Here is a 19,919-nt window from a genome sequence, read left to right on the forward strand (position 1 = left end):
TGTTGGCAGACAAACGTAATACTGAGGTGGACTGGGATCTTGCTTCTCTGCTGAGGTCCAAGGCTCTCTTCCCCATAGTGTTGCTGGGCAATGCTCCAGCGGTGCCGAAAGTGCTATGTTCTATCAGTCTCTTCCGATGTAAGAAGCGTTAGCAGAAGAGAGCCTTGTTTTGTAGCAAGAGCAAGAAATGCACTTTGGACTTGGAGGTGATGATGATGGTGGTTGTCACCTGCTGGGAACATTCATTTTGTAGTCTTGGACCAACCTCCAAGAAAGTTCTGTCCTCTTTATGTGAAAGAGTTTTGTCTTTCTAATCATAGGGAATTTTCTTCTCTGTGAAACTTTGGGTAGTCATTTAAACTGAAATCAAGCAAGTACACGGAAGAGAGAGCTCAAACCCAGAATTTTATGCCTTGATCTTGAAATATGTTGCAGCTGAGTGATGATGAAGATATGAATAATTGAATAACTTCTAGTCATTGCTAGAATGGAGTAGAGTTTTCCAGCTAACAGAAGAGGTGATAAGTGTTTTTTCTGCAGATGCTGCCAAATACCAGGTTAGCATCAACAAAGAATCTGAGTGTTGCTAAGCTACAGAGTAGATTGGCCAATTGTTGATTAAAAAAAAAAAAATTCTACTAAATTTTGTTATCAGTTGTTTTCTTTTGACCATCCCCTATCCAGTTTCTTCAGTGGGTTCAACATTAGCCAGCTGTTTGTCCATGAGGGGGTTTTCTCCAAGAGCTTTAAGGTGGTGGCATGATCACAGAAGGCAGCTGGAAAGGTGTATTGGTACACTGTTAGGCCTATGCCTGCGTCGCGTACCAGGTCTCAGCTGCATGTAGATCTTGAGAAGGAGCAGAAAAAGAAATGATACTTCAGAAATTTCACAGGCAAGGGACTACTGAGAATCATCTGGGGTTTTCTACCAAAATAACTCAGATCACTCTATTCAGTAACCAGGACTTGTGTCATATCTTTTAAAGTAGGTGAGAGTTCATCATTGATCAAAAGCTGTTGATATATACAGAATAGTGAAAACTAATATTTTTCCTCTTCATTGACAAAGAGGCCGTTCGGAGATGCTGCTGAGTGCTTTCAGTCCCTTGCTTGCTCTGAAGCTAAATAGGCTTTTAGTTGGCCTTTGTCAAGTCATTTAATGACTTGCTGAGGGACAGGTAATGTGATACTGAGGAGTAAACTATCACTGGTTATGTTTGGTCACTGTTAGATTACTGAATTTGGATGAGAAAGGGAAGATTCTTCAGTTTACTGCACTATTTCCATCCAGAGCTGTGCAAGTTCAGGACTCTGCCACAAGAGTCACAGATCGTGGATTAAATTTGGAAATCTTTACATCACAGTCCAGACCTTCATGAAAAAATGTGATGATGATTGAAAGTGTGGGTGATTACTTGTGTAAGTGAGCTAATTATTTCCTTACTGTTGCAAAAGCCTTATATATGTGCCTGACCTTGATAATGCTTTTATGTACTAAACATTGAGAAAGCTAATTCTTGGAGAAACCTTTTGAGGCACGTGCTTCGCTCTATATCACTGCAGTTAGATGGTTACCAGGACCCAAGCTATCCAAGCATTTCTCTGTCATAAATAATCCGTTATCACCATCAATATTTCTTTGAGGATGAATTTCATAGTTTGCTGGACACTGTTGGAAAGACTCCCTAGGCTTGTGGTGTGGCCCCAGCCCAGGCTTTGATATGTCAGTTATGATACTTTGCTTTCTGTCCATTAACGTTTTAATTTTTGGGTGCTATTTTATTTTTTAATCTTTCAGAAAACCTGTGTTAACTAATAGAGAAGCTGTCTGTTTTGATGGGCTGCTGTGTTCACGTGTGGAACTGAAATACGGTGATCATTTCACCGTGGTTTCATCAGTACAGAGTTTGTGGAAACCCTTGGCCCTTTCTGGTGTAACCAGGAGCCTTGGACACTCTTGTTGACCACTGCCTTAAAAAGGCCATGTTCTGTCAAAGGCACTGATTGGGTTGCAGTGATCTTAATTTTGACATCTTGCTTCTCTGCTGAGATTTCCTCCAGTCTTTCCTGTTTGTTTTTTCTAAATGCCTCCATCCTGCTGCGTGGTGCTGGCAATAGATCTCTTGTGGGCTATTCTCAGAAATAACAACAGAGTCAGACTAAGGACAAAGTTGCGTTGTTGCTCCAGATTGTTAATCTTTCTCTCTAAAGATTTAGAAGATTAAATTTCAGATATGGAGATTATTGGATAGCATTTGAACACTAATTAAAGGTACTAAATATAAAATACTGAACATTACTGTTCTTTTTGGAAGTTGAAATTTACTTCTTCATTGCAGAACAATATAAGCTGCTAACTGGACAGTGGCTACAGTTATTTCTTTCTTCACTTTGCTCTTATCTGGATATTAACATTTTAGATATTTTCAGACCTAGCAGCTTACTATTTCATAATAGAAATCAGGCTGATTAATGTAACCAGCAACTGGAAAAACATAAATACGCTCTTTAACTGAGTCTTTTCTTGATGAAAATGTGTGTAATGAGATGTAATTTTTTAAAAGTCTGTGTTGCTACTTATCCATTGTGGATTTATTTGGGGGAAAAGAGATGCAAGATGTGGGCATTTGATTTCTAACTTCTGCATTCAGGCTTACTTGTTTGTATGATGCATTATTTATTTAAATGGTAAAATAGTAAATTTAAGGCATGTGGCATATTTTCTTCTTCTGTCTTGAAAGTGTTTGTCACTGTCTGTGTGTGAGCACTGCTGTTTGCTGAATTGTTCTTTGAAAGGATGCTTTCTTTTAGTAAACTTGAGTTGAAATTTGGTTTTTGCTTACGTCTAGGGAAACCTTGTTACATTGAATATTTGGCTGAAGAATTAGGCTTTGACTTCAACCATTAGGTTTCAAAGAGAATTCTGTTTTTATTTTATCTAAAGATGAATCACTCTAGGGTGCAGTTTTTCAGCATGACATGTTGGGAAAATGCTTTGTTTGATAACAAGTCTGAGAATTGGGAAAGCAAAGATCAGGGCAGTTCGAAATCAATCTTGAATTTTATTTCATGCAAATAGCTTCTGTGCTGTTCTCAGCCTGCTGATGTTTTGAGTGTTGCAGCTACTTGAACACATGTGATTTTTAATGCTACATGCATGCAGTGGGAGAGGTGATATAAAATCATTGGGTCTGGATAGTCTTTGTGATTCACATAACCATAATAATACAAACGAGAGTTTTCATCCTAGCTACAAAAGCACAAGTTTGTGACTGCTTAAAAACTTCTGTGTTAAAGATGTGTGACCTACTTGTTTGGTTTCTGGGCTAATAGCTGTATTTGAAGAGAAACAGTTTCACATCACCCAACTTTTGAGTCTGACATTGGTGACTCTGCTAATTGTAATAGAGCTGTGGAACTGTTTCATTCCAGATGGAACTTTAATCTGGCTTCTGATTGAGCTGAGTGTCCTTGTAGAGTCTCTTAGCATCTGCTTTGGAAATGTATATAACATTATTCAAAATTTGTACCAAATTAAACCACCCTAAGGCTATAATTCAATTTTTCTTTATTGAGGAATGTATTGTCAACAACTTTATGCCAGAGTAAAATCTGCACTATATCTTTATTTTTTTGGCTATTAGCAGGACATTTAGATTACTGTGATTGAATTTCCAGGTTCTTCAAATTTACCTTATCAAATGTAAGTTTACATTAAGGAATTAACAAATACAGTATTTTTTTTTTCTCTGAAAGTAGATGAGCTTAAATTGATGCTTTCTAGCATTACTGGTTGGATTATATTTTTATTTATAAAATAGTAATGTTTTAATAATTCTAGATAATTTATGTGGATGAAGTTTAAGATACCTGTTTTTGTATTTGGATTGTAAAATGAAAAAGAACACATGAAATATATTGAAATACGCCGTATCCCATTCATTTAACTTACGTACCTTATTTTAGTTTCGGTTGTGTCTGTAACAGTTAATGGTTGTGACTTTTTATTTCTCCATTGTCCAAAGTCAGCTGTATTTTATTACAATTTTTATTATATTCCTCTCGAGCTCAGTGTAACTTCTGTTTTGAATACACGTTCTTTTATTGAAGATGGTCAGCTTAGGGTAGCAAATGGATGCAGGTTTTCTGTTACGATATGATTTGTGAAATCTTGAGTACTTGAGTACGTTAAGTTAGAGAGCATTTCACAAATTGTGTCTTAAGTTAAGACAGAGTATTTATAAATAAATAAGATCAGAATATTTCTATCACCATGTACTTCTACCAGGGTTATTGTATTTTGTTTATTCTCTTTTTTCCTCTTTTATTGATGAGTGGAAAAGCAGTAAAGACTTATCCAAGTTAAGTCCAGTAATTAGGTAGAGCACCGTGCTAAGTCCATTTATAATCCCCTTTTCCTATTGCATCTGTGCTACACACAGAAAAGGAAGTAGAACTTCTGAAATACAAATGCCATTCTCACCCCTTTCAGCAGGATGGGGCTGGCTCGGCTGTAGAAGAATGGGTGTCAGCGCTTACCATCCAGAGTGGAATCTGGGCCCCAGGTCGCCCACCCCAACTTCATGCAGCTTTAGATGTCCCCATCCTCCTTTATTAAATTCTTTTGCAAGTCTCTATGTGTTCATTTGGATTTGTGTTAAAGAAAAAGCAAGAACTCAGAAGTTATTTATCTTACATTCCAGATGCTTCTGATAGTTGCCTTAAGAACAATAAAATTGATACGAGAACAGAATTGCAACTGTACAAAACGGGTGAGCCGTTCAACCCATGTAAAAGGAAATCTCCACTTCCCTTGCTTATCTTTCTTTGGACATATTAGGTGCTTTACTCCATCTTTCTTCATGCTCCATCTTCTTATGCCTGAAGAAGCTTAGAACAGGTTTGTGTTTCCAAGCTCTTTTGTCAGTGAATGGGAGGAGGGGGAGAGGTTGCAGAGAAGTTGATTCACAGCAGAGAGTTATCTTCTGGAGGAAGGCAGTGACAGGGACAAAACGGGATACCTGTTTCGACCAGTCTGCTGTTAGATCAGCTTAGATCAGCATTAAACTGTATCATGCATTTATTAGACTGTATTGAAATGCACCATTTCTGTGGTTCCCTTCCTTACACTTCAAGCAGCCTCATTTATATGTTGACAAGAGACAATAGTTATGAAGTGAGGGTACACGTGAGATAGACACAATTGCCAAATCAATCTCTCTGGTATCTTAATGCCATCAGCTTCTCCTGAAGTCTGAAAATATGTGACCAAATCACTCATTATTTTCTTGAAAGTGGTTTAAAAGTAAATACCATCATACAGACTGTCTTCACCAGCACAATGTTGTAAAGACCCCAAAACTAACAGGGCATCAAGCAAACAGATATCTAGGAATACAGTAACATTAAATATTCCACCTTTAAAATTAAATCTTTCTTTCAAAAATTTATATTTCAGTACCTCTGGGGAATTTGCTTTTCCAAGAAATTTTCAAATTAAAAGCAAGTTTAAAAAAAAACAAAAAAACAAACGCTTCTTCCGGTTGCTTTCCTGAGTTTTTCCACCTGTGACTTTTACAAAAACCCATCATTGCATTGTAACTTGACTGTTTGTTCAGTGACTTTCAAACTTGTTACTTTTTCACATGCAGAAAATTGTTATGATGTGGTAAATGTTACTTTGCAGGTATGTATGTAGTTTTGAAAGGACTAAATATAAATTAGGCCTTGCCTTTACTCACAAATAAAAAGACAGTATTCTAACTTATTTTTAAAGCACTCAATGACAATTTTCAATCTCCATAGAATATGAATTTTATGATGGTTCTCTTGACTTGTTCTCATTTGATGACATAAAATTGAAAAATAAAGCATGGAGCAAAATGATCATAAGAAACATGAGTTGTGGGAACATGACCTACCTTCAGATAGTCACTGTTTCCCTCTTCTGTCTTTTACATGAGAAAATTTTTTTGTAGCTTGCAAATACCATCATATATTCGGTATGATCCACAGGAAATCAGTGGTTTTACCAATCAGCTGCTCAACCTCGGAGCTGAAGCTATTTCAACGCCAGTGTGATGCCTGCATGGCAGGAGTCACAGATCAATGTGTACTGTTTTTTAGACTGTTGTTTGACAATCAGTGTTACTATTTTGCATAGTTAAAGTGATTTGTAAAAGTGTGAAAAAGTAATAGGCTGTTTCTAGTGAGTTTTCAGCCATTGATTGTTAGCAAGTTTAATTTATCCTCACTAAAAGGATATTAACTTGCATAAATACATGTCTCTGATAAATGAAGACATGTTATGCTTCAGTGAAATTATTAAAAAGGGGATAAAATAAAGTGAAAATATTTAACTCATAGGTACTGGAATTTCAGTTTGACCTGTGTTTGTTAAAGGCAGATATGTTTGTCATTGTGATGAAGATGCATTTCCTCATACCTTGCTGTTGACAGAATCTCACCTACTTTTCCCATTTATTATGATAATAGTCTACCAGATGTCATATGTCACAGCCTAGTGAAGTTGTCTCTGCCTATTACTACTTTATATATAATGTGCATTCTTGTTTTTCTTTCCTTAATTTAGGACTTGTTATATACTCTTTGACATCCCCCTATTTTATGAAGAAAAGAATAGAGGTAGTCTATTTAAAATATTTGAAAGCAATTTTAGAAATAGTTGGCTATTTTCTTCCCATTGTCAGTACCATTATGTTCAAGTATGCCTTCATGTGGACGGGTAACTTGAATCTCATAAAAATGGTCCAACATCTTAAAACTCTAGTAAATATTGACTTAAAGTATATACTTGTGTTGTGCCATGCACTTTTTTTGAAAATTCCTGGTTTCAGTGGGTAGATACTTAGATAAGCACCAATAAGAGAGGGTGAAAACACAAATTATCTTATGTTATGGATACCTGTAGTGATAAGAGTAGCAGAAGTCATAGTTCCTTAGCTAAAACATAAAACTGGCAAATATTCTTTTTAAAGATAGTTATAACCTAAAAGACAGGACACTCATATATATGTACAGATATGCACAGAGTCAAAACAAGTTTTGGCAGAGGTACAGTAGTAAGATCAGCAAGCTGTCTCTTGATTCACAGCCTTTGAGCTTTAGCGGGACTGGTCTTCAGCACTCGTCATTCGAGGTGTGGTATTGTATATCCCTCTGTGTTAAAACGGTATTGAATACACACCGCACTTGCGATGATAGGAACATCAAGTTGCAGAAGCATTTTAAAAAGGAGTTACTTGGAACCGCAGCCAGATTTCATTCACTTTTTTGGCAGATGGGGAGCTAGCTAACTTGTCAATTGTATTGGAAAATCTTATTTCCATACAAAGCTTTTTTCTTAAAAGGCTCATATCTTAGGAAGAGTGCATTTTCTACAAATGTGAGCAGTGTTCGTTATGCATTATGTACAAGCAAGGAAGGCCATTCTGACTTTTCTTTCTTCTGTGTTATTTTTATGTTTGGGGTTTTTTTATATATTAAAATAAAGGTAAAAATGCCCCCTAGATTTATAGATTTGTGTGCTTACATATTAGAATCTACAGAAAAATTCCACGTAAGACATTCTTTTTCATTCAAAATCAGTACTAAGAAGTTTAAAGGCTTTTCTTTGTCCAGAACAACAGCAAGTACGTGCAACTATCAGCAGTTTAGTGTAGTTTGCTTTCTTATATTTTACTGTGGAATTATTGATACATGAGGTTAACTATTTTGTGAAAATGCCTTTGTTCTTCAACAGTAATATTTTAGATGAAAGACTGAATTCTTCTCTGTACATTGCTGAAGGGATCATTGCAGTCCTTAAAGGTGCATTATATAGTGTAATATAGATGAATATGATAAAAGTCAACACAGGAAGAAACTATTATGTCTGAAGTAGAGGAAATCAATATGAAGCGTGACATTTTTCTTTTAAATTTGCAATCTCTGTGCAACCAGAATTGACAAAGGCTCAGAATGTTTGAAGTTAGATAGTCCGGACAAAATCATTTGAATAAAACCTAGATCACTGTCTGAAATCAGTATAGTCCTCCTGAAGTTTCTTTCAAAATGAATTTTAATTTCTCTTTTCAAAAAGGGTACTTAAATGTAATTTGTATCTCTTTTAAAGACTTGAATTTTTCAAGTGCCTGTATTTTACTTTCAAAATGAAAGCAAAGGAAGAATTTAAATTGTAAAGATTAATTATTTGTAAAAGCCAAACAAAACTGAAACTTTGTATGTTCAGTAGGTGCCCCTCTTTTGTTGAAACGATCATCCTTCAAATATTCATCTTTGTGTAATGAAAATTAGAGGAGAGAAATTTGTATAAAATAGCTGATTTCTTAGGTTTTTTTCCTCCCCCCTCCTCAAATGAGATGTTGCAGAGAGCAAAAAGCAGTCCTGTTACAGTCCTGTTATACTGAGCAAAAGCCAGACTCGATGCACAGAAAGGAACCTTTTATTCATTCAGTCTCGAGAACATTCTTTTAAGTGATCAAAGCCTAGGATACTAAGAAAATATTTCTACTTTTCTACAGAAAAGACAACTGTAGTATTTAAACTGATTATAATAGTGAGGCATCAAACAAGAATATCTTTAGGTTTAAAGCGAATACGGAATAGTTGATGTGTTGCCTATACTTATGATTCCAGGACTTAGACATTGTTTGAGGATTTAAGCACTTTCTTCAGTCTTCACCTTCTCAAAATGGAAGCAGTAGCTGTTTAAGTAAAGGTGAAATAACCCTCAGTTTTCTCTCCTTATAGTCCTTAATGCCAAGTAGACACATATACTTAAATTTCTTATAAAACTAAGTTTGAAATAAAAGAAACACTTGTAATAGCATTTGGAAGTAATTTTGCTTTGAAGTTTTGTTTTAGGCTTGCAGTCTCTGCTATGTCTTCTAGAGCTTTTTATTTTCTTGCGATGATAATACAACGACATAATTTTGAATTCTGCCAACATTCCAAATATGATCAAATTTATGATTGTGCTAGATTCTTGCTCAATTCTTTATCTGGATGTGTTTTAAATAAACATCAATAATACTTATGGTTGGTGATAATTTCCAACATGCTCAGCACTTAATTGGCTAATATTTGAATTAGCAGAATGTACTTTTTTAAGTAGAAATATAAATCATATGAGCAATATAATAAAATAAGCAAATTTTTCTATCACTTAATCCTACCTGTTTTTCCAAAATGGCTTTATCATATTTCATACTTGATCAGTTTGTCTGCAGATTAGGACTTTAGTTAAGTGTTTGTAGTTTGCTGTAGTTTCTTAGTAGCAATATCACCTCAGCTCTAAATCTGAGGAAGAAACAGATACACAGATTTATTTTTTTAATCTGGCATTCTGTCTGCATTTCACTCATTCATTTTCATTTGATTGGGCCAGATAAACCAAAGTGAGAACTATGACTTTGTATGCGAACCAATGCTAACCTGTAGGTGAAGATAGTGTGATTATGAATTAATATCTTAAAAAAAAACTTGCATTGTAACTGTTATTAAATAAAATAAATTAAGTAAAATATGGAATTCACAAAATACTACTGTTGTCACTCATTGAAAAATATAAGTAATGTAGTATCCAAACTAGCAGATTTACACTTAATTTCCTTTAAAATAATGCCCGATCTCTGGACACTTTTAGTGAGAATAGGTATAATCTCACGTGTTGTGTAATCTTACTAATTTTAGCTGAAGTCATTCCTTTGCCTTATCAAAGTCGGCTCAACTGCAGGGAGGTGTGCTGAGCTGCAGTAGTGGTTGCCTCCTGAGCAGAACTCCAGCCTTACCAGTTCCTGACAGCTGCAAGCCAGCCTCTGGGCATCTTGCTAAATTTTCAAATGTAATTATACAGTAGACTTCCTTTAACAAATTCTGTGTTCCCAGCTATAATTATAACAGCTCTTCTTGCCTCTAGCCTGTTCCTTATCTTACAGCCCACCTCCATATCTCCCACTGCTGGCTAGTGTTATCCAGAAGAGCTGATGGATCTAGAAAAGCAGGGCTTATTCTCCCTGTCCTCACAAGGGTGGTTTCATCAGTACAGAAGATCCGTTTCTTCTGATCCACTACGCTGAAATGGCATGTCCGGTAAAGCTGAAGATGGTTCTGTAATTCGCAGAAGAGCTGTTGATTAGCATGCCACTTCCATTTTGCAAACAATGTTCAATTGTTGTTACAGGACATAAGAGCTCTCCATGAAATGGCTGAAGAAGCCATCACAAGGAAAGGAGGCCTTCTGAAAACACTTTGTTTTCATGTTAACACAATTCAGGATATAATTTCTTTAATTGTACTATTTGTGCGCTAGGTTTTCATATACAAAGCTGTTCGTGCTGTTTTTAAGGGCACGTGTGTAACATGAAAATAAAAGTGACCAGTGACGCGTTTTTTCTTCCATGAAATGCTAGATAGTTTTAGCCAAAGAATGATAAACCAGGAAAAGTTACCCACGGATGTGCTCAATCTAGTATTGGCTCATGTCAAAGAAATTTAAAAGCATCTGCACAGAGTAGTAATCTCCTCTCCACCTCTCTGGTAGCAAGGGAAGCTGATGTGATGGTTTTGAATATGGGAGTCTGAAGATAGGAGATAAGTGAGAGAGCTGATGCTGTTGAAGATGCACAGGGGCGGCCTTCCTTTTTCTGCAGTCTCTTACTGTGGTTGGCTGTGGCAGGTGGCCTGAAATGTATTTGCTGGAAGATCGCGAACTGCTGTCTTTTTCAAGTACGTTGATCAAACCTTTTCTTGAGAAGCTTCATTGAGTGAAAAACCCCAGCACTCCTAGAAGTCACATTCCTGCTGACTTTTCGTAGTTTGCCTACACCTTTCTAAGAATTATGGTGGCCAAAATTGTATACAGCACAGTAAGAGGTGGAAAAAAGTAATTATCAGCTCTTCATGTGCATAGATGTGTGCACCCACCCACCCACATACACATCACATGCTTGCCAACCTATTTCAGTGAGATGTGTCTTTGAAACCACAAATGTTACTCCTTTGATTTGTATTCTTTTCTAGCCATTGATTCCCTGTGTAATCTTTTGTTGCTGGTCCGTTTTGAGTTCATGTCCATGATGCATCTTTTCTAAATGTAGCAATTCAGATTTGTCTTTATGAGTCACCTTGTTGATTTCTGACCTTATCCAATTTTCAAAAGCATTTGGAAGTCAGATCCCGTCCTCGGAGGTGCTGCTAGTTTCTCCCAGCACTGTATGATCTGCTGATTTTATACCCGCGCTGCCTTAGAGTCACTAGGATTGTTATGAAAATACCAGATAGAAACAGATCTAAACAGATGTCTGAGATCCATTTGAAATATATACCCAGGTTGACAAAGCTTTTGAAAATTTCTTTTCAGGAACAATTGCTCTCTGATTTCAATCATTTTTGTGTCCAGCTTCAGGTGATTATATCTAGACAGCATTTCCTTATATTGGCAATGACAATATGGGACATGTTTAAAATCTCTTTGACGTCAAGCTTGCATTGCGTCTGCTGATAACCTCTCGTCCATGAAGCCCGTGAACACCTTTTCAGTGAAGTAATTCAGATGAGTTTGAGGGGATCTGTATTTTTTTAATTTATCTTCTTTTATTTTCTAGAAATTTGTTTTTTCAATAATTGGTTCTAAAATCTTTTAAGGTTTTAATGGTAGACTGGAACTTGCAAGTAGGACTTATCACACCTGGGAGGGGACTTATCCCACCCAGGGGGCAGGGACAGGAGAGGGCTCATTGTCTCTTAAGGGCTTTGGGTTTTTTGGTTTTTCTTTTCTCCCCCTTTTGATTTTCTTTTCTCTGTTTTGTTCTCTTGGAAATAACGAGACCACAGATCCTACTCTATTACATCTGTCTTCCTCCATAATTTTCAGTGTGACTCTTTTCAGGATTTTTTCCCATTCTTCTGTTACGTTATTTCCTCTTCTTGTTTGTAGCGATGGTATGTGTGTCTTGTATCACTGTAGGTCTCATTGATCACTGATACAGGACACAGATGAAAACTTTTCTAGTGAGACAAGCTGACAGGATGTGTAGAAGAAATTTGCTTTGGTTTTGCTTGTTTGTAACTTCAGAAAGGCACAGTTGTGCTCATAGCAGTAAGACTTCAAAGGTTACCATCAGAAAATTAAGGGTTCTTTCATCACAGCTTATGTACCAGGTGGAATATGAGTAAACAGGTCAGTTCCAAAGGGAAATGAGATGCGAAATTTTGCTTATGTGAAGTGTAAAGACAGAGGTGATACATACTAGAATCATCATTCTAGTTTTTTGAACCAGAGGCCATTAAAATGGGTTGGCGAAAAGATTGCATTAGGACAATGGGGACTCTATCCCAGGTTGTTGCATCAAAATGTCTTATGGAAATCCTTCTATCCTGAACACCTGTGACTTTGGTATTTGGTATGATGGCCTGTGGGTTGCCTTTTCTTGGTGTTTAATAGATTTGTGCATAATCGCTTAAAAAACATAATTCGTATATCGTTTACCTATTCTTCTTCTATATTGCAAGATGGAGAATTTTACCCTAAAAAAACCCTGTAAAATTAGGAGCAGTGAAAGCAGGGTGGATTTTTTTCAGGTCTGTCATATGAGCCGAGCCCTCTTGCCCACCAAGAGAGAATGAGCCAGAATGTTTATACCAACTGATATTGTCTCTTTAAAATTCAATGTTTTATCTTTTACCTTTCAGTTTGCTTTATAGGTCACTTAATTTTTGTTACTTTTCTTTAGTATATGCTAAGAACAGAATATTGCTGAATATGCTAAAATAGATGTCTTTTTTTTAGGGCTGGCATTTAAACAGACAAAGAATCATGGTTAATGCTGCTGTGATAATAAATAGTACTATAATTGATTGTTGATAGAAACCCTTAAAATACATTTTTATGGTTGAAATATACTTTGGGTAAACAGTGTTCAGTTTGCCTATTAAAATAATTCACTATATACCGTGGTTTCTTTGAGTATTAAGGAAGGAGGACTTTTCCAACAACAGTAATTGGTTGACACTGCTTGACCTTAATGCAAAGCTACAGTATTTAATGAACAAACGGAGGGAATAAAGTTTTGATAAATAAGGCAATTTTCGTGAAACCTTTAGAAATATGCTTGAAGTCTTTTAGTGTTAGATTGACGGTTTCTTCTTTTGTGAAAAGAATAAGTGAATAATTTAAGGCTATATTTCATGTTTTCAGATCTTCATTCTGTCATATAAATAATAGACTGTGAAATGCAGCAGCTCCTGTATTCACAGATTTAATAGACCTATACAAGTGTGTATCTTACTCAGCTTCTGGCATCTTAAAATGCTCTTTTGTGCATATGTACACTTGAGAAGCAATGCAGAAGTGGTTCATTCCTAGGCTCTCTTCAGTAACCAAATTCCATACTTCAAGCATGCCACATGTTCTGTCTTTAAACAAATTGTTCTTCGTAACATACTTTCCGTACAGCCTGAAGTCAGTTCTTGTATTTTTAGTTTTTAATTCTGGTACAGTGTTATGACGGACAGATGTTAAAAAAAGTGGCTATTCAAAATTAAGATGTAATCTAAAGTTTACTTACTGAAATGGAAAGACTGTGAAAAGCATTCAGGTTGAGAGACAGCATAGAACTTTGAAACGCTGTTGAATCTTGATGAGAAGAGAAGCAAATGTATTTACTAAAATAATGAAATATCAGGGTAATTTATACGATTTGCTACATTTATTCTCAGTTACTTGATTTCTTTTTGAGGGAAACAGTATTGGGGGAGGAAGAACAGAGGAAGCAAAATTAAGCTAGTTTCTTTTCTTTGTTTCCACTCTTTCCTTCCCCCTGCCCCGTTAAGTGGCTTTAGCTTAATTTATGTTGAAAGAATAGTGAAGTAAGACTTACTAAGAACAAGTGGCAAAGCACTGGGATACTTTTATGTTCTCAGTCTTCCAAGCAGGAAGATAGTTTTGGGACTATGGGACATAGGAAAGATAAAGACTCCCTTGGAAAGTATATACTACTGTGCCTATTTTGTTAGCTGCAAAATGTAGCTTTCCTAAACGCTTCGATTTAGAAGTTTAAGTTAAATTGTTAGCGCATTTTCTTCCTCATACCTATTTCTTTCAACATTGGAGTAACTCAGTTGTTAGGAACCTTCCACTAGCATATGACATGATACTGAACTCTTGCTTTCCTCTATCCTGTGTGGGTATGCAGGCATCTACACAAGTACGGAAAGCTCTTTATTCATATTTTGAAGACTATTTTCTGTAAAATAGTTCAAGTCTGGCAGATGATCTGCCTTCACCATGGTATTGATTTACGTAGTCCCCATGTAGGTTCCAGAAATGTCTAGTATGCATCCTTCAGACAAAGTGAGCAGTCTACGTGAGGATGTCATCACCTTTGCTAAAACAGAGGTGATTTCTTTCCTGTTTTTACTTACTGATACTCTGTAGTTCATATAGTCAAGTTACTTTCTCTCTTGCTTTTCATGAAAAATAATCTTTATATCTTGTGTCATGTTGTACAAATCTTAACATAATCCTACATTCTCTTTTGTAAATTATTTCAGTAACTTACTCATCACTTCATTTTTTTTTTTCACTTCCATGGATATAATTTTCTTCATATTCACAATAGGTCTGTCTTCTGATTTCAGCTAGTCCAAATGCTTTTCTTATTCTCCATAGCCTATTCGACTCATTTATAACTCAGAAAACATCAAGCAGGGTTAGAGACCATTCTGCAGTGTAACTTGTTGCAAACTAATATCACAACTGTATGAATAATGCGAAAATCATTGTGCTGCACTGGTATGAAATACATTGTCATCACCTCTGTTTTCTGAACTTATATACAGTAATATTTTCTACTTCTTTTGCTACATAAACATTATTCAAGCCATTGACTGGGGTTGTTTCTGTTGTTTCAGTAAGAATTTAAAGGATTAGTATGTTAAATATATTGATCTTTCTAAGCAAACCCGTCACTGATTGGATCCAGCTGTGACTGAATTGACTTGTTGTGGTACTTGAGCAATACTTTTGTTATTATTCATTTTTACTTCAGTACAAGACTATGGTCTCATTGTAGCAAGTCCTCTGCAAATGTACATATACTCTGTACTTTATTTGCAGGCTTTGGTTTGTTTAACGGTACAATGCAGGAAGGAGGGTATAAAAAGCCAGGTAAGGAAACAGGAAAGCAGAACAGCAAGGAAAAGCAGTAATGATACTTCACTAATGGCTGTATATAAATGATGCTGATGGTTGCTTTTAAATTCTGAGTTGGCTACTGTTCTTTATTTAGTCAGTGCATCTTTTTTTGCTTAATTTGTTAACACCTATAGAAATTAGAAAGAGCAGTAGTTATGACAAATGGACTATGTAATCTGAAAATTGTATTTTGTCACATGTTTTAGTCACAAAACCTAGTTGAAATCAATTGTCCAAACATTCACTTAACATATTAATAAGTAATACAGGAATACTCTAAGCCCTCTTGAATTAGATATATTACATCTTGTTACAAAATTTAATGCCAGGCTTAATAACTCAAAGTATGCTGTAGAATAAAACTATATTTATATGCTAGTATATTGCAACTAGGATGCTAATTCAAATTAAAAAAACCAAACCACTCTTTAGTTTAATATACTCATGTGTAGACAATTGTATTTAATTTAATTTCCTTAAAAGAAAACCCAAAATTTATTCCTTCAAAGTGAGTATGTTTTTCATAGTTTATTTCTAAATGCAGTTTAATTTGTTTTGACAGCAGTGGTCAAATTATAGGAGCTATTTGGGTACTTACTTGCAAAATCAGTGTCTTCTAGGATTTTTCTTTTTAAATGTGTCTAGATGGTTGGGTTCTTAGGTTTTCTAATGGAAACACTGTAGAAGAAGTAAAGTACCAGCTTTTCAAAAAGGGACGATGCTATTTCCAATTTAACACTATTAGCTTAGTGTATTTTTAATAGGAAAAGTTATTTTAAAATAGTAGTGTATCCCATCATTATGTGAATATAGTTTCATTATCTCACAGTAGTTGAAAAATTCTGCACAAACATGTTTTGAAGTGGGATTTATTTTTTTTTTTAAATTTCTTGAGTTCCAAGAGCATTTTTGAACAGTTAAAAGGGAGTTAATAAAAAAATAGATGGCCAATGAGTTGCTGGAGTTTGCTTTGTTACATTTTTCTTAGAACCATAGCCTTAGACTTTTTTTAGTGTGTTTATAACCAGCTGTAGTGTGCTATTGAGCTCTTTACAATGTTTTTGGTCTTATTAATAATGAATTAACCACTTTCTAGAAAATACATCTAACAATATCAAGTTACTGAAATTTGTAAAATACACGTTTTTAAGAAATTCAGTCACAGGAGGAAGAATTGAAAATAATGCCGACAAATAACCAAGAATTGTCGATTGATATAAATTTCAGGTTGAATACTGAAGAAGTCTTCGTAAAGCTTAAGTTACTAGACTTGACTCTCTACCATTATTGTCTTCTTAAAAATAAGTAAATTCGGCCATGTGGACTTACTTTACATGTTGTTTCCATCTCTCCTGTTACATGATTATGTGAAATACTTCTTCGACTTGAAAGAAAATAGTAGTTTCAGTTACATGACTTTTTATTATATGGAAATTTCCAGAAGAAATCCCATGCCATAGGTCACTTGAATCCTTTTACATCAAACTAAAAATTAAAAATGTTTTTAGCATTTTTTCATCAAGCATCTTTATTCTCCATCCAAAGGTCAATTCCAGGAGTCTGGGACTGGGACTGCTACTCCCTCCAACTTCCTCATTGCTGCTGGTGGCTGGGCCTTATCCCAACGCTACTTGACTGTTGAATGTGCGGAGAATATCGTTCTAAGGACAACTGTCTCCTTTGTGTTTGCGCATCTGCCACTACGTGAGTTAATTTTTCTATGTTGATTTTTTAAAAAAAACAAGAGTTTGTCTTATTTTCATTAATGTCGTGGTTACGCATTTGGCATTTATAAAAATGTTTGTGGTGTCTTTACTGTAGTCATCCAAAAATTATTTTAAATACTCTTTTTGTAAAAAAACTTTCTTCTTTTACAAACATAGGTCCTTTTCTCCCCACTTTACTACGTTAAATTTTAAAAGACAAGTGGAAATATTGACTGTAGTATTTGGCTTTAAAAGTGATGGATAACTATTGAAGTCTCCTTTCCAGAGAACTGGTGAAACGTACACGGCATCAGTGGGAGCTTTTCTTGCTTTCTCCGATAATATGCCCTAAGTCCCGGCCTGGAGGGGCTATTCACTACCTAATTCAAACCTCTCCTTACGTTAACAACATGGCAGCGTTTAGTAATGATACAGTGTTTGCTGTTAAAGACTTGCCAATTTTGCCTTAAATAGATAGATTATATTACCTCAATTTGCCATATTCCCTCTGTTTAGTTTGGAATTACCTTGCAAATGTTAAGGTGATACTACTGAATCCTATAAAGGAATTAGGAAGTTGAAATCCTAGCAATGTAGATATAGAGTACTAGTGTTGGTCTAAGAAAAACACCAGTTCAAGAGATTAAAGGTCAGGAAATTCATTTTAATAGGAACAATTTTTTGCTTTTACTGATTTCCATCAGTGACTTTAGTTATCTTTCCTTCATACTGCTCTGGATAATTTAAAACCCTTTCTGAAGTTAATTTTTAAGATACATATGTGCTTGTGTTTTTATATGTATAGTTTCTGTACCTTTTAAGTGTAGTTAGTTTTTTCCAGTGTTACAATAAAGTACAGAACACTATGCAGTACATTAAAGAAATAGAGCCTATGCATCAGAACAATTTTCATGCCTCACTCAATTCTTAATGTAAATTAGTAGGAACATTGGTTATCCATTTGAGAAATTGAGTTGGTATAAAAATAAAAATGCACTTATGGTGTGTGGTGCTTTGTGTATCATCTTGGGAGTGTTTTGCTGTTTATCTGTCACTTGCATTAGAAAAAGCAGTCACTGGCTGCAGGTGACATTAAAAATTAAAGGTTAACCTCAATTTCTTTACTGACCAGACGTGGGGCAGAAAGTTCTTCTGGATGCATGCCTGAATTTTGGAACTGTCAAAAAGAGTTGAGAAGCAAAGACTTGTGCTTTTGGTGGCTTAGTCTTTTTCTGTGTGCATGTGTGGTTATAAGATTTAACCATTTTCAAGCGTTTAGACTGCTTATTAAAGGTTATATCAAGATCATTTTTCATTGCATCCAACTTAGTGAAATTAAAAAATAACATGATAATGCTATAGTAAATAATTATAATGATCTCATTGTACTGATGACATGATTTTGGGAATGTCTTTTTATTTTGCTACTTGAAAAAAATAATAACGATATTTCCTATTACTAGAGAATACATGTCTTTCAAAAACCAGTTAAAATGTTTGTCGAAAATTGCTGTAGCAGCTGTTGAATATTCTGGTTAGCTCAATGTACATTTAATGTAGGACAAGATCTATACACTCATGAACAAGCCTGGGAGATCTTTCTTTAAGTATTAAGGCTTTTGACAAAGTTGGCTTCTACCCCGCGGTGAGTTCAGAGTGAGCCAAATTCAGTAGCATAATGCTTCCCTCTTCTCACTCCAAGCATTGGAGGCAGCATTCAGACCAGTGAAGACGGCTAGCTTCAGGCAGCAGGGGTTTCCATGTAACCTGCCAGATAGCTTTCGTTTCCAAAGTAGGTATTACGCTTGTTCGGTGGTAGACCACGCTTATGGGCAGGTCTTGAGATGCAAACTCAAAGCTGTGGCTGCTGCTCTTACCTTCCCTTTCATATCTTGATTTTACTTAGCCATGCAATAGCGTAGTATGCGTATAATCAATAGATCTGCTGCTGCTTCTTGGCTGCTGAGTGAAAATGAGAAGGGAAGAAAGAAAAATGAAATGGCCCACTCTGTCTTTGTGATTAAAATAGACTGCCAAAATGCACCTGTTTTCCTTCCCCATCCCCTGTTTGCTGAATCTCTTCTGTCCTTGGCCATTTTGCCTCTTACAGCTCTTCTTAGGAAAATAAGAAAATAGAAATTTCTTTAAGGAAAGCAATGAATATTGCTTTACAAAAGAACATTGCAACTGATGTTTTTGCGGAACCCTAGTATTTAAGACATGTATAACTGTTTTAAAATTATGTATCCATGTGCTTGCTTCATAGTGAGCTTGACGCAGTTGTTTCAGGGCTAGTATGCTGTAGATTTTTCAGGCTTTGAATTAAATCACGTTAAGAATTCTTTGATGGGAAAGTGATAATGCTCATTTAATGATTTCTATTATTATTCCTAACTTGTTAAACCTATATTTAAGACGAATAATTTCTCTGAAGACAAAATATTTGTAAATGCCAGTTACTTATTTTCCTGTGTTTCCCTCTGCTTGAAATTACTCCAGTCTTCTCCAAGATCGGTTTGACGTAACACTTCCCAATTTCTTGCATTTCGGATTTTTTTGTATGTTGACATAATAACGAAACTGGTCAAACAAGTTTCACTATTGAAAAGATTTATAAGGAAACTGAAGTACTATATAGCTTTAAACATAGGCCCTTTGACTTAAGGAGTAATTAAATCCCATATAATAGTTGATAATTTTTGGCTTGCAGCCTGGCTCTAAAGTCTTCGTTTTATGAACTGGGTTATGAAACATCAGGAAACATAAACTGTATTTTTCAGAGGAAATATCTTAGATAATTAAATGCCACAGAAAGTGGTTATAATTTGAAATGCAGTACTTTCTACAAGGAAATCTTTAAGTGATTTTTATGTATTTTCTTACAGGCTCTAGAATAGGTGGCATTTTCTGATTTGTCAGTTACTTCCTTTAAGTTCAAATAAGCTTCTGTATTAGTCTAAAAAGCACTATCTGGTGACTTGCAATCATGTTACAGA

At 35.4% G+C, this 19,919-nt stretch overlaps 1 protein-coding gene across 2 annotated transcripts in view; it reads left to right on the top strand.

Annotated features, from left to right (window-relative positions):
* TBC1D5 (TBC1 domain family member 5) overlaps nt 1-19,919 on the top strand; it is a 320,822-nt gene that overhangs the window by 48,184 nt on the left and 252,719 nt on the right. For both annotated transcript variants that reach the window (XM_054193612.1, XM_054193613.1), the window contains exon 3: nt 16,763-16,921. The gene's annotated coding sequence lies outside the window, so the exon portion shown is untranslated. The remainder of the gene's footprint in view (nt 1-16,762; nt 16,922-19,919) is intronic.

Source organism: Rissa tridactyla, chromosome 2 (genome assembly GCF_028500815.1).
Source record: "Rissa tridactyla isolate bRisTri1 chromosome 2, bRisTri1.patW.cur.20221130, whole genome shotgun sequence".
NCBI lineage: Eukaryota > Metazoa > Chordata > Aves > Charadriiformes > Laridae > Rissa > Rissa tridactyla.